This window comes from Antechinus flavipes, chromosome 4, assembly GCF_016432865.1.
Source record: "Antechinus flavipes isolate AdamAnt ecotype Samford, QLD, Australia chromosome 4, AdamAnt_v2, whole genome shotgun sequence".
NCBI classification, from domain to species: domain Eukaryota; kingdom Metazoa; phylum Chordata; class Mammalia; order Dasyuromorphia; family Dasyuridae; genus Antechinus; species Antechinus flavipes.
The window spans coordinates 112,426,960-112,439,060 of record NC_067401.1 but is presented as its reverse complement, the minus strand read 5'-3'; the positions used below and the strand labels follow the sequence as shown (position 1 = coordinate 112,439,060).

The 12,101-nt window shown below is 41.1% G+C and overlaps 1 protein-coding gene across 3 annotated transcripts in view; it reads right to left on the bottom strand.

The window, feature by feature from the left end:
• The window catches only part of GATAD2B (GATA zinc finger domain containing 2B), a 99,049-nt gene extending 88,158 nt beyond the window's left edge, over positions 1-10,891 (bottom strand). For 2 of the 3 annotated variants that reach the window (XM_051994006.1, XM_051994007.1), the window contains exon 1: positions 10,651-10,891. The gene's annotated coding sequence lies outside the window, so the exon portion shown is untranslated. The remainder of the gene's footprint in view (positions 1-10,650) is intronic. The other variant, XM_051994009.1, reaches the window with a different exon arrangement.
• Positions 10,892-12,101: the final 1,210 nt, after the last annotated feature.

The window sequence follows — 12,101 nt, the reverse complement described above, 5'->3', positions numbered from 1 at the left end:
AGGGCTCAACTCTCACTAGATATTACCACAGTACCACATACAGTAAATGCTTAGTAAATGCTTACAGAGATAAAGGTAGTGTTTCCAAAATGTAAACGATACTGCCCACAGAAGGTCTTCACTCAGGCAAAAGAATCTTAGTTTATCAAGTCAGATTTAAGACCAATCTTTGTTGAAATGCTTAGTTAGGTTTTACTTTTATCTTCTAGGCACAAAAAAATTTCAGAATTAAACTTAACTAGTCCAGGCCAAGCCATTTTAGCTCTCCAGAAATTCCCCCGTGTATTCAACTGGATTCATTCATACACTCTGAATGTTAGTATTGCAAAAGAACTCAAGTCCTTAGTTCCAACTCCCTCATTTTACAAATGTGTAAAACTGAGGTCAACTAAGTTACTTAACTTATTTTTCCAAGGTCACACAAAAAAATTAGTAGCAGAATCAAGATTCAAATTTTTATTTTCATTCCCAATCCTATGCACTACTATATTATCATGATTCCAAAAAAATAAATACCTAAATTCTGCCAGACATAAAAGGATAAGAAGCCATTCAAATTTTCTACATTGCAGAGAATAACTGACATTTTCCAAGACTGAACAATTCTAGGGCAGAAAGATGTTATCTGAACCCTAGAGAAAAAGAAAGCCCTAGACTCTCTTAAGAAAATTCATCAGGTAATCGTATAAATATGTATACATATGTTGGATTTAACATATATTTCTATCATGTTTAACATATATTGGACTACTTGCTATCTAGGGGAGGGCGTGGGAGAAAAGGGGAGAAATTGGAACACAGGGTTTTGCAAGGGCTAATGTTAAAAGAATTGTCCACACATTTGAAAAATAAAAAGCTTTGATTATAAAAAACAAAATCATCAGGGCATGAGATAGGTTACAAGTGAAATTATGACAATCTTTCACTAGATATATTAGATTTTTCAAATTTAATTTAAAAACTCTGCAACCATAAAAGTGGATAGTCAATAGAAAATTTAAAATTCCGAAAGAAAGGAGTATAATGTGGCAGCGCCATGAGTCTTTTTTTTTTTATAAACAGTATTTTTTTTCCAAATACATGCAAAAATAATTTTCAACATTCACCTCTGCAAAATCCTGTATTAAATTTTTCTCCCTCCCTTCTTTTCTTCCCCCTCCTCAAGACAGCAAGCAATCCGATGTAGGTTAAACAGCATCACAAACAGCAAACAATCTGAAGTAGTCTTACAAAACCAGAAACTGGTCTTGGATTCAAATCAATCAGCTTTAAAGAACTTTTATCTCCTTTTTCTACAGCATTCTCACAAACATCTGGGTTGAACAGTGGCCAGAAATCAGGACTTGAAGTGTCAGGAAAAACCTAAATTTAAATCTTATCTCTTTGACTAAGTCACTTAATCTTGTTTATCTCATCTTATACTCCATCTTGAAAGGTAAAAATAATAATAATAATAGTAACAAAAATATGACCTACTTCCCAAGATTGTCCCTAAAGTTCTAAATGAATATTGGCTATTATTAGTGTTTCCCCCCCCCATTCACCTATTCACCTAGAGTGAGTTACAGAATTCTGACCTATAGTATGTTATCACAAATTCATTTTTCTTTCTCAAGAAAAAATCATAGATCCAATAACTAAAAAAATTACCACCTTAAAATTTTTAAAATTCTGGTTGTTATTACTTTGAAATCCATAGAAAATGTGATTCAGAGAACTAGGGGAAAAAAATTATAATTATTAGGCTTTGGCTGTCTCAAATGCAAAGTGATCTGATTCTAATAAAGTAGATTTCATTACAATAAAGATCTAATAATATGACCTGTACAAAAACGGAACTGATTACGCCATAAGGTGGTAAGCTATCTATTACCATAGATGTTTAAGAAGAGACTGAATAATCAATTGTCAGTATAGTGGACAGAGAACAGAACTTGAAAGGGCTACATTCAAATCCCACTTCAGAAACTTACAAGTTGTGCAATTGTTTAACTTCTGAACTTCAGTTTCCTCAGCTGAGCACTTATCTTATGGGGCTGTTGTGAGGACCCAATAAGATAAATAAAGTCCTGAAAACCTTAAAAGGTTACATAAATGTGCACAACTATTATTAAGCTGTAGAGTTCCACAAAAGCAACAGACTGAATTAAATGAACTTTAAGGTTCCTTTCCAATTTCTAAGATTCTATGATGCATTTTCATAGCCTCTATTTTAAGAAGTTTCAGTAAAAAAAAAAAAAAAAAAAGAGCATCCAGAAAGACCTGAGTTTGAATTCTGCCTCAGACACTGTCCTAATTCTGTTAATCTCTATGTACTTCAGGTTCTTTATTTGTACAATAGCACCTACCTCAGAGTTATTGTGAGGATGAAATAATATCTCCTGCAAACCCAAAAGTTCTACATAAATGCTAGTTATTATTGTTGTTGTTGTCAAAAAGAAAAAAAAGAAAAGAAAGAAAAAAGGAAAAAAAAGGGACATCTTAAACTTACCCAGAAGTGACAAGCCCCCAAGCCCACAATTAGAAGTGCACTACTCATTTCCATCCTCTCTCTTCTCTTCCTTCTTTGCCTCCTTTCCCCTTCCCATCTCTCCCTTCTTCTCCCTCTTTCTCTAATTCCAAATGTCCATCCTGATTTAACTTGATTATGCCACAAAGTGTGCCCCCTTCAGCCTACCTCTCTTTTAAAGACTCCAAACAAATTTACTGAAGAATTATGCCCTCTATTTTCTATTGTAAACCTGATATTCTCTAAAAATCTTCTCTGGTTTCCTTCAAATCTTACTCAAAGTTCTACTTTCTGTAAGAAGTATTTTCCAGTTCTTCTTAATTAAGGGCCTCCCCTCCCACATATATCATAGTTGTATGCAGTCTTTTGCACAACTCCCCCCCCCCCCCCCCATTAGATTATAAGCTCCTTAAGAGCAAGAACTGGTTTTTGCTTTTCTTTGCATCTCCAGCACCTAACACAGAGCCTGGCATATAGTACTTGCTTAATAAATGCTTGGTGTTTGACTTAACTAATGCATTTTATCCTCTAATGTGTCTATAGCAGCATATTCAGAAAGTCATCAAAGATAGGAGAACTAAACTAGTATAGAAACAATGGATGCCCCAAATGCCCCAGTTCTCAGCCACATGTGACTTGAGGCCTCTACATCAAATGGTCTGCTTTGAATAGAGCATGAATTCTGTGCTACTCAATAAGAGACAACTTTCAAGAAGTAGGAAACCACCCAAACAATAGGCACAATCCATAGCAAGTATTACCTCTATATAACAAAATTTAATAGGAGATCCTTATTGTCTTGAATAAGGGGAAAAGGAAGAAGGGAGGACAATCAAGAAACATTTTGTCAGTAGAAGCAATGACTTTGGTTCTTTTACCACTGCTGTCTCTCCAAAATTCTTCAATTTCTGCTCTGGGAAAAGAGGGAAGATTCATTGATAGGTAACCTCAGGTGAGAGATTGGTAGGCACTCCAAGAGTGTTGATAATCAAGAGTATGACTGAAAGCTCACATTTCTATGATGTTTTAAAAATTAATAAAGCACATTCTTCACAACCCTAAGAAGTAGAAAAATGTTATGTAATATTAACCCTATTTTACAGACGAGGCTATCTCTCTTTAACTGTAATACACTTTCTTTTAAAATTTCTAGATTCTTTCAAAGTTCTGCTCAAATATCACCTTATGCCCACAGCCTTTCCTGACCATCCTCTAGAATCTATTTATTTCATACATGGTTGGTGTGTCTGGGTCTATGATAAGATAAGATAGATACAGTATTTTCTTGAAAAGAGTTTAAGTTCCTTTAAGGTTGAGAACTGTTCATTTTTATCTTTAGTATCATTAATCCCAGGCACATAGTAGGTGTTTAATAAATGCTGAATGACTTATTCAAGGCTTTTGGAGATATCTTTATTATTTGTACTCATCCATTTATGCTTATTGGACAGAATTCTATGGGAGCTTAATCCAATTCACCAATATTCCCTGAAGTCTTCAGATTATCTGTGCCAAGGCCACATATACAAGTCATCTTAATGAATAGCTGGCATTCTGTTTTCTCGCCAAAGGAGCAATGCAAAGATAAAGATTTTATCTCAATATGATTCGAGGCACATATTTTGGTTTCCATTTGATACAGTGAAAAGAAATAGGCCCTCAGTTCAATGAGAAAATCAACAAATTTTAAAAAATATTTTCTAAAAAGGTAACTTCTAACGAAATCTCAATACATTATACTGAAGATTATATTACATTCCACTATCTGAATTATACAGTGATCAAAGAATTACAACAAAACGTTAAGTTGATACTAAGAGAAGTCACCCTAACCATTTAAACTCTCATAGGAAACTTATGTGGCCTTACTATCCCAGGAAAACTTATACCATTTGACAGTAACAAAATGATGGGGTTTCATATCTTTTGATTCACACAGAAATTACAAGATAGTTAGGGAAATTGTGCCTAAGGATTACATTCTACCATTATAAAAAAGTTTACAATGTCTCCTTGTAGAACTCCCATAGAGATGCAAACTACTAGGTAAAAGTACTTTGGAAATTTAGAGTGACAAATACCAGAAAGTGAAAAGTAGAACTTTAAAAGAAGGACAGAACCAGATTTGCCAACTAATAACAGATGAGTCTTGGGAGAAAATGCCTTCTGCATCCAGAGAGAGAACCATAAAGACTGAATATTGTTTGGAGCATACTACTTTCACCTTTTTTTGTTGATTATTTGCTTCTTCCTCCTCATGGTTTTTCCTTTTGTTTTGATTTTTCTTTCACAACATGACTAATGTGAAAATGTTTAAAATGATTATAAAGGTATAACCTACCACCAGATTGCTTGCTGTGTTGGGGCGGGAAAAGGTAAGGAGGAAAAAAAATTGGAACTCAAAATCTTATCCCCTATAATGTTGAAAACTATCTTTACGTGTAATTGAAAAAACAAAATACTACTGAAATTTTTTTTAAAAGATGAGTCTATTTACAATTATATCACCTTGAACTTTAAAGCTTAAATCAAAGTCTTCCCTCCCTTCAATTCCCAGATCTATCTAGTTCAAAGGGCAAAATAATGAGTGGACAATGTAGTTCTTGGTCATCACAGTGGGCTACTAACATGTCTCCGGAAATGAAAGGTTTGTTGTTCCTGGCCCAGGCACTTAAGTTCACTCACAAAGTTGAAACCTTACTCTCTGGCTCCAATGTGTCAGATGCAAGAAGGTGGGGCAGAGAAGCTCAGTTACAGCTGGCCCTCTGGGAACTCATGGAGAATGGCGGCCAGGCAAAGCCAAGCCTGTTTCACATGCCCTCAAAAAATACATAGGGTAAATTGGCAGCTCCAGTCCCAAAACAGTTTTTAAAGGTGGTTAACTGTTTCAATACTCATACACACAAACTATTCTAGAAAGCCAACCTGCTTTAAAAGCTTCCAGTTCCCTCATTTTAGGACATTTAAAAATCTAGCCTGATAAAGAAGTAAAATTATAGTATTCTATAATTTGATGTGTTCTCAAGGGGTCTGTTAAAATGGTATTTCATTATGTTTTTCATATCACAGCATAAATCTAATAGATGATTGGGGAATTGCACACCTACTGATCAAAATAGGTATAGACAGAGTAGGCTCTTTAAAAAACTGCCCACACCTGTGATAAAAGGAGAAATCACAGGAAAAGACAAAGAAAAGAAGACCAAAAAGAGGAAGAAGCTAACAAAAAAGCCTTACTTACCTAGTCTACCTCTAGTCTACCTCAGCCAGAAATTGAAATGGTCAAAGTTTTGATCTCACAATCACTAGTATTTTATTTTTACGATCATGAACTCTAAAATCCTTTATCTGATCACTCATGCCTCCTTTCTTCAAAACCTAGTGTTCATCTGAAACAACACTTTCAATTCCCCTACCCCCTCATTATTTTCCCAGGCCATCACTGGCCTCCACATTCCCTTGAATGGATTCCCTTATGCCTAGAAATGTACTTCCTCCTCAACTTTGCTTCTTAGAAACTCAAATCAAGTGCTATCTTCTATATGAAACCTTTTTTCATCAATCAAGTTGTCATTATCTTTCCTCCTCTCTTTAATTACTTTACATTTATTTTGTTTAATGCTTAATTATGTTTGTATCATATCTTCCAAAAGAATGTAAGTTTTTTTAAGGGCAGGGACGTTTCACTTTTGCCTTTATGTCATCACTTATTTGACCAATTATGCAGAGCAGGAGCCATGGTCGGATTTGAGGGAAAAGTTCAATTTCATGCAAAAGATGGAGAGTTCATCAAGGCACACTAATATGAGATCTGATATCTCAACATGTCAGACTGGAAAATATAAACTAAGTTAGTCTCTATATTTCCACCAGAGGCTTACATATAAACCCACTAAAAAATAGCCATCTCTTTTCTTCCTAAATATGTTCTGATCATGAGTGTGTGCCTACTATCTCTCCAGGTAACATTCCAACCTATTATGTTTTAAATAATCTTAATGTCTAAACTAAATTCAGAAGCAATTTTAACTTATTTTTCCAGAAACAAGTTCTACTTTCTCTTTAAAAATAAAGGTAGGAAGGAAAAAAGGAAGAAAGAAAAAAATAAAGGTAGGAATTAATAAGCTTTAACGGACTAAAAGCATTCTTATTTAAGCAACCTAGGTAGAGGTAGCCTATCCATTAGTTACCCAACAGAATCAAAATCTATGGAATTCTACTTACTGATCAATCAGCCAGGCCTGAAGAAAAGAAATGGGTTAGGAAGATAGTGCTATCTTTTGCTTTCATAGTTTCCTCCGTTACTGCTGGCCTATTACAGAAGCTTCCATAGTTGGCAAGTTTCCTCAGGATTTAGGATTTGGCCATTCACCCTCTTAAAAGCATTTAATCATGTGGTGTTAAATGAATTTGAAAAAGTCTACTAAGGTCTAAGGAACATTGAGATTGAGATGGAAACTTCTGATAAGCTATATCAGTATAATGATATACTGATATCTTAGTATAATGACAGGAATATAGAGAATTATTTTTTGCAGGTGTGGGCAGGAGTGAGAAGCAAAGTATCAGGATATTATTGGGATAGCACTAGGAACATACACACACACACACACACACACACACACACACAGAGCAAGTCTCCTACTAGATAAATAGAAGCTAAGTAGGAATATTTTAAAAGGATGGAAGGCAACAGAGAAAAAGACATAGCAATTCCAGAGCATATCTGATTCTTTTGACCAAAGTGGTAAACTACTTGGCTCCATGGATTTCAGAAGTCATTAAAACCCAATAGCATTACCCATGAAAACATCACAAAGAATAAACTGGGGGTGAAATCAAAGTCTGAATAACTGCCTTAAAACATAATCAGTTCACAGATGCTTTCCCTGCAAAAGCCAATCCTTTCAGACAGGGGCAAAATTCCGTTATGCATCTTTTCCCAGGCTTAGCCAAAGCTGGGAAACTGCAACTTCGTGTGGCATTGTCTGATAGGTTGGATTTTTCCCGAGTAAGAGGTGGACAGCTTTACTCTGGGACTAGATTTATAGACAATCTGGGTGTGTGTCTCATTTTTTTCCCTTTTCCCTCCAAACTGTCTCAGAAAACGTTTGGCTATTGTGCCTCATTATGGAATGATGTAGGGCTTTTAAGTACTTACAAAGGGCCAGAAAAAAAAAAAAATTCCTCAGTCCCAGTTATGGCTCAAGTCTCTATATTTCTCTAGTGGCTGATATAATCAACCAAAGCTACTTTGGCTTTTCTCAATGAGCCAAAGCAACAAGAGCCGTCTGAGCCTGAGAGCAGTGGGGCTGCTTGTCAGTATGACTCCCAATGGGGTGGCTAACATGGAGTATGCTTCAGAGTCTGGAAACCAGGACAACGCAGCTGCTACTCCCCTACATATATACCTCTAGCTGGGGGGAGGGGATATCAGTAAATTGAAACAAAAGTTTCTGGTTTACATCTGGAATATTACTGCTTCAATGGCTGACTGGCCTGTCCCTTCTCTACCCCTTTCCCTGTATTCCACAAAAAAGCTCTACTATTTGACACTATTAAGAACAGCTCTCCAACACTGATGTTCCTGAACCAAAATCCAACCTGGAGGCCCAACCCATCTGTTGGCAAAAAAAAAAAAAAAAAAAAAAAATGGGAACTTTGCCCAAAAATTGCACACAGGCTTTTAAGTGTGATTTAAGATTGAGAAGTTCAGAAGAGTAAATTCTCCACATCCCCTTACCTCCTATTGCAGCCCACCAACCCCAACCATAACCTCAGGCAAAATGGAGCCTTGAATACAGGATAAAAGCTCAGGTCCATATCACTGGTCTAGGAGCTTGATTAACACTGTTCCCAGGTAAATATTAGAATGTAGATTTTATTCAGCCTGGCTCTAAACAGGAAGTTAACATACACCACACATAAACCACAATGTCATGAAGATGGATGCTGTTGTCAGCTTTGAGTCACTCTCTCCTTACAGACATGATTTTCAGGAGAGGTCTGGAGCAGGGCAAAGTTCCATCAACCTTACCTCCTCCATTGGAACTGAAACATTGAGCTCACTGGGGCAGTCTTCTGATCCTTGATTTCCAGCACCTGTCCCCACACAGCAGGCAGGCAACTAGCATCTTTGAAGCACTTAATATGTGCCAAATACTTTGCTAAGCTAGGGATATAAAGAAAGGGAGAATGTCCCTGTCCTCAAGAAACTTACATTCTAATAAATGGCACCTAAATATTATCACTGCCACTAGACTATAAATACACACACACACACACACACACACACACACACACACATATACACACACACACTCTTTTTCTCTCTGTCTCTCTGCCCCATTCCTCTATTCTAAACAATCCCTCTCTGGACAATTCTCAACAACATTTTCTACTCACATTAAATAGTCTAAGAAAGGGCTACCCAAATTTTAACACATATTAAGTGCTTACTAAATGTTTATTGATTGGTTGATACTCTAAACTAATCACTTAGGCTCCAAATAGTAGCCTGAGTTCACACAACAGAAAGAAAAAAACTATTTCAAATGCAATTTTGGGACACACCTCCAGAAGCAGCTTCTTTTTCAACTGAGATGACTGAAGTACTAATTTCAAGCAATGATCTTTCTCAGTAAGCAAGACCAAGTTCAGCAGCAGAAGGAAGAAATCAAATCAATGTCAAGGCTTTTTAAAAGTTTTGGATTCATAGCAACAAGAATATCAGTTGAGTTTAAACTTCCAAGCAAGTTAACCATAAGGGAATTCCCTTCCACAAACACTGTTTCTGTCAAAATTTAGTCAGAAGTCATTTGTGATTAGTCACTATCAATAAAGTCATCAGCTCCCCTTTTCTCCAACACATGGTTGTACTGGTGTTACAACTTTTCTCCACCAATTACAGATCCCTTCTGTACATTTCCCCTGAGGACACTAGTCCTCTCTACTTCAGGTTGCTCTATAACCAGTCAAGATCCCTCAAAGAAAAAGAATTAAGAAAAAATCCTCTACTGGTAGACAGGAAGCCAGTTTTCAGGAGGCTGTCTGGTTCCCCAGAGATGACAGCAGAGGAAAAGGAGGATGGCTCAGCTAGCCTCCACATGCCACCCACCATCAACGCCTCCATCCTCACCTCAGTGCCAGTCCTAAGAGCTGACATCTTGTGGTTGGAGAGAAGTTGCTATCTGAGGGAGATCAAAAAGCTACAGCACCTCCAGGGAAAAGGAGGGCTACCCCACGGTAAGACAGGAGAAGGTACTTATGCTCATCCAGGGGTGCCCAATTACATGATCTATATATAATTGAAGAACGGAGAAAAAGTATCATAAAGATCCAGGTTGCCTTTGGGGGGGGCAGGGGAGTGTAGTGGGGAGCAGTAAGAGAATGAGAAGGGTGGAAATCCACTGTGCCTGGGCCTGGGTTACTGTGCAGAAAGGTTAACTAGCAGGGGAGAAACAGATTATCTCCCCGATTCGGGGTGGGGGGGTGAGATAGATGAATAAAGGGTCGCTGAGGCCTCTCCTGATCGAAAACCTCTTGCCTAAATGCAGATAAACCATTCGCTGGGACCCCCACCCTTAAAAGCGCCTTACCAGTTCCATCCACCCGGCACACATACACTACCGAAAGGAGGGGCGCCCCCCTTTTCCCCAGGGAGAAACTGGGGTTAGGAAGGTTTTTTGAAAACGGGGCTGCGCGAGGCAGGAAAGGGGGAAGAGAGCGGCGGGCGTGAGGCGCCGAGGGAAGCAGGGGAGGGGGGAGGGAGAGACGGGGCGCGAGGTTGGGGGGAGGGGGAGTAAGAGGAGAAGGAATGAGGGGGCGCGAGCCCGGGGACGCGCGGGAATGAAGTGAAAGACGGGGGCGCGCGGGGAGGGGGGGGTGGGGCGGGAGAGCGCGGTGAAGCGGGGGTGCGAGACCGGGAGCCTGGGGGAGCTAGGCAGAGGTGAGGTGGGAGAAAGGGGGCGCGAGGCGGGGGCGCGCGGTCGGGCGTCGGCTCGAGGCCGCTTCCCCTCCCCCCAGCTCATCCACCTATCCCTTACCCCTCCCCCTCTTCGGCTTCACTCCCTCCCCTCCTCCCTCCCTCCCCTCCCTCTTCACCGCCCCCGGGCGGGCTGGCCTAGGCCGCGGCTCCTTACCTGGCGGTGGCGGCGGAACTCCCGGCTCGGTCCGTCTCCTCAAGAGGCAACGGAGGCGGCGAAAAAAGAAAAGGCGGCGGCAGTATGGACTCCAGGCCCCCGCTTTCGGGGCCGGGGAGAGGGAAAAGGGAAAAGAGAGGGCGGGCCGGGCCGAGCCGAGCCGGGCCGGGGCGGGCTGGCGGGCGGAGCAGACACTGCGGTACAGACAGGGACAGCGGCGGCGGCACCGGCGGCGGCGGCGGCGGCACCACACAAACAAGGACGCTGATTGGGCAGCTGCCAAGCGCTTCGGCCCCGCCTCCTTCACACGCCACGACGCCCATTGGTCTACCTACACTCAACGTCCTGCCCTCCTCTTCTCGAGCATGCCAATAGACGATAGGATGCCCGAACTCGATCCTTCCCTCGGCCAGTAAGTGGCTAAGGTGGTAGTGATTGATGTATATTTAGTCCAATAAGAAGTAGAAAAGGGGGATGGTCTAGCGGGGGCGCGTTAATGGGTACCTCAGCCAGCCCCAGACACATCCGGGTCTTCTGCTGCCTATTAAGTGTCGGGGGTCAAAAAATCGCTTCAGGCTGCAACTTTCCCTCAGAGACTTTTTGGTCCCCAGGCAGCCGCCGTATGCTGGTCTCTCTAAAACCGGGGTCCCCTTTCACCCTTCATTCTTCACACCTTAAGGCTCCATGATGAAAGAACTGCACAGAGCTTTGAGAGAGCCCAGAGTTGCTTCGACGCGGGGTGCTCTCGCGACCCAAGCTAGGCGCTCCCTGATGGAGCTTCTTTTAGGCCCCCGAGCCAGGCCTTGCCCCACCGGGGCGTGGCCAACCCCCCTCCCCGCCGCGGTAGCCTGGCTCTAGAGCTCGGCCAGGCCGCTGCCTCCCGCTGCGCCGTTTGTAGGCCTGGCGGAGGGACTTTGGATTGAAGGGCAGCGCAGGCCTCAGGGGCTGCTCCCTAGCCTGATGAGGGATGCTGCCTTGTGGCCTCCTATCCCTGGAGTGGAGGAGACGAGCCCTGGCCTTTGGGAAGTCTGGGTGACATGGAAGAGGACAGCCCTGCTCTGCTGACCGCATTGGACGGGCCTCCCAAGATAGGGACGGAGGTGGGAGGGAGCTTTAGATAATCGAGACCCGGTGAGGAAATGGAGACAAACTGGAAGACAGGACCCCATTAAAGCCGGATGGGGCCGGACAGCTTGTCTAGCTCCGTATTTCTCTTCCCTTGGTTAGTCTTGCTTTTAATGAACTAGTACACAATGGAACAAGCCAGACTGCATCTTGGATTTGTGTCTTGCAGGATAATAGAGGCTTAAAACTGGCTGGGAAGCGTGCAAACAATTCAGTCCTTGATGGACACCTACTGTATACAAAACCTTGGCCATACTTTAAAGATTTAAGTGTAAACAGACTCTACCTTTCACAAGCTTACTGGTCATCTAACTTGGTCCTTTTAA